The sequence below is a fragment of the Nycticebus coucang genome, chromosome 18, assembly GCF_027406575.1.
Source record: "Nycticebus coucang isolate mNycCou1 chromosome 18, mNycCou1.pri, whole genome shotgun sequence".
Classification (NCBI taxonomy): Eukaryota; Metazoa; Chordata; class Mammalia; order Primates; family Lorisidae; genus Nycticebus; species Nycticebus coucang.
In genome coordinates, this window is record NC_069797.1 from 4766375 (window position 1) to 4769754 (window position 3380).

A 3380-nucleotide genomic window follows, 5' to 3' on the forward strand; every position below is an offset into this window, starting at 1 on the left:
CCTTCAAAATTTTCTATTTCATTTTGGCCAAGTTTTTTACAATGTGTCTAGAAGATGCTCTGTTTGAATTGAGATAAACTGGGCTTTGATATTTCTCAACGGACTTTCTCTGAATCTTTGGTAATACTTAAACATTTTTCATTTATGATATCCTCCAATAGGTCTTCTGTGCCTATAATTTGTATGTTTATAAACTTTATAAAATCCCATAATTCTCTAAGATTGCTATTCTTTTACTCTCTTGGATTTGTTTGTTTTGTTTTTTGAGATAGACTGTCACTTTGTCACCTGAGGTAGAGTGCCGTGGTGTCATAGCTAATAGGAACCTCAAACTCTCGGGCTCATGCAATCCTCTTGCCTCAGCCTCCCAAGTAGCTGGGACTACAGGCGCCCGCCACAATGCCTGTTTTTAGAGATGAGGTCTCACTCTGGCTCAGGTTGGTCTCAAACCTGTGAGCTCAAGCAATCCACCCTCCTTGGCCTCACAGAGTGCTAGGATTACAGGTGTGTGCCATCACACCTGACCTTTACTCTCCTCTTTTCTGCCTCATTAAGTAAGTGAGTTAGCTCAAGAGCCTTGTCTTCAAGCTCTAAGATTCTTTCTTCTTCAAGGTTTATGCTGTTATTGAAATTTTCTGTTGCATTTTAAACTCCTTGAATGACTCCTTCAATATTTTGAACTCTTTTCTAATTTCATCATGTCTTTTGATTGTTTCTTGGGTCAGTTTTTTTTATTTCTGTTTGGTGACTTTCCACTTGCCCTTTAATTCTCTTCATCACTTTGGACATCTATAATCTAAATTCTTTTTGTCTTTTCATCTTTGACAGCAGCTTGGTAATCCCTTGCAGGATTGGTCTATTCTAGTTTTTCAAGTTGATATAATTTTTATTTGTTGGATCCTCTGCATGTGTTGTTACTTCTTGTTATTTCCTTCCCCTACTTAACTTTTCGCACTTCCTAGTTGTCCTGAAGCCTCTTTGTTTCTGTGCTTTGAGATTAAAGTTGTCTTTTGGGCGGCGCCTTTGGCTCAGTGAGTAGGGCGCCGGCCCCATATGCCGAGGGTGGCGGGTTCAAACCGGCCCCGGCCAAACTGCAACAACAACAACAAAAAAAAATAGCTGGGCGTTGTGGCGGGCGCCTGTAGTCCCAGCTACTCGGGAGGCTGAGGCAAGAGAATCGCGTAAGCCCAAGGGTTAGAGGTTGCTGTGAGCCGTGTGACGCCACGGCACTCTACCAAGGGCGGTACAGTGAGACTCTGTCTCTAAAAAAAAAAAAAAAAGGTTGTCTTTTGGTACAAGGATTAAAAAATGAAAAGGAAGGAGAGTAAAAGAATGAGAAAATGAGAGATAAAAAGAAGAAAGCTAATGATGATAATTGTAACAGGCCATGCATAGTGAAGCATACCAGCAATTATCAGTGATCTGGCGGCTCTAGGGCAGGTGTATTACCCAAAGTTAGATGATTCTGACCAGCCTTATCCAGAGTGAGACCCTACTTCCATCAAATATGGAAAAAACAAACAAACAAACAAAAACATGAACTTTAGTGAGGAACAGCTGTTGCAACTCCTCAGGAGGTCAAAGCAGGGATTTCCAAATCCAGGTGTTGAAGGCCACCATGAGCCAGATCATTGCTGCAACACTGCCATGGAGGCCTTAGAAATGGTCTTCCAAAAAACCAAACACAAAACACACTCAAAAGAGAGAGATTATCTTGATTGTTACTTAAGGGATTTATGAGAGAAAGATTAGAAAAGTAGAAAAATAAACAAAAAGAAAAAGAAATGGAGAAGAGAATAGAAATAGTATAAAGTTAAAAAAAGAAAAAAACAAAAAAAGTTAAAGAAAAGGAAAAAAATAAAATATACATGTATTGCATGGTCCGTAAGTAATGCTCCAGGATTAGGAAAAGCAAAAGAAAAAGAAAAAACCTTTTCTTCCTAATGACAATACGTGGCACTTCTTGGTTAAGAGGGGGGGGGGAAACCCAGTACTCTGTATTCTGCATGTGGTAGAGGTGGGATGTTATCAGCTAGTTGCCAAAGAGATCCAGTCTTGTTTTCCTGATTCATTGATGTTATTCTGGGCTTGGTAGCTAACTGTATGAGAGATGAATCCCCATGGGGGTGGTAGAGGCAAATTCTTGAAGCTTATGCCAGACTATGAGGTGGGGAGGCAGGGAAGACTCTGCCATCCAAACAGTTCCCTGCAGCCACAGATGGAGCGGTGTCGTAGGCATAATCTGCTCACCTCTGCCCATGTGTTCAAGGAAGTCAGCCCTGGGGTAGCTCCAACTGCTGGAGTCAGAAGCATTAACATAATGGGATACTGTGAGGCTGCTCCAAGCTTGGCTCCCTTGGGTGTCAGCCAGCTCAAGGTTTTAGCATTATCCACACCTGCCCTGTCAGTCTCCCTAGGCAATGGGGACCAGTCTGCCAGGCCTCCCACTGAACAGGCTCCAGGACCAGATCTGCCCAGCCAGTGGCAGTAAAATGATAGCCTGGGTTCAGGCCTCTGGCTTTGTCCCTAAGAGGCAGAATATACTCTCTCCAACCCTTGAACAAAAGGCCAGCTTCTGTGCACCTGAACGTCCTGTGGGACCTATATTCCTGCTTGTTTCGTATCAGTCTTCAGGCATGGATGGACAGGCCCTCCCAGAGTTCGGTTCAACTCCCAGTCCACTCCTACAGAATGCCATGGTGCGGTGTGGGGAAATCACCTGCAAAATTGATCCCCCAGGGATTCCACATGCAGGCTCTCTCTCTCCCTGGGTTGCTGCAGTCCTTTGCATCTGCTTTTCATGCGTGCCTCTCACCCTTCTTAACGTTTTGCTCCTGGTGCTCCATTCTGTCTCACTGTGCCTTTGCAATGTTGTTTCTGGACAGGACAATCCAGATGGAGGCACCTAGAGACTCTGCTCATCAATTTGACTGAGATCAGCTGATGAAGAAATGTCTCTAGTCTATCATCATGGAGCCTCCCTTTCTTCATTCTTTTTAAAACCCATCTGGGTATTTATGGACTGAAAATAGATTAGAAGATTTTTTTATATTTTCACAAAAATGAATGGATTATTTTGTTTCAACGTATTACTGGTGTAAAAATATTTCATGTTACATGGATCATTTTTGTGATGCTACAGTCCTGACTATAGGTATGCCCATCACTCATATGGTATTCATAGTACCCACTAGGTTGGCTTAGTCCATTTGCCTCCTTCCCTCTACCCCTTTCCCTTGGTTGATTTCCACATACTTTTACTTCCTTCTATGCACATGTGATCTCATCAGTTAGCTCCAATTTAATAGTGACTGTATGTGGTGTTTGTTTTTCATTCTTGAGGTATTTTACTTAGAAGGATGGTCTCTGGTGCCATACAG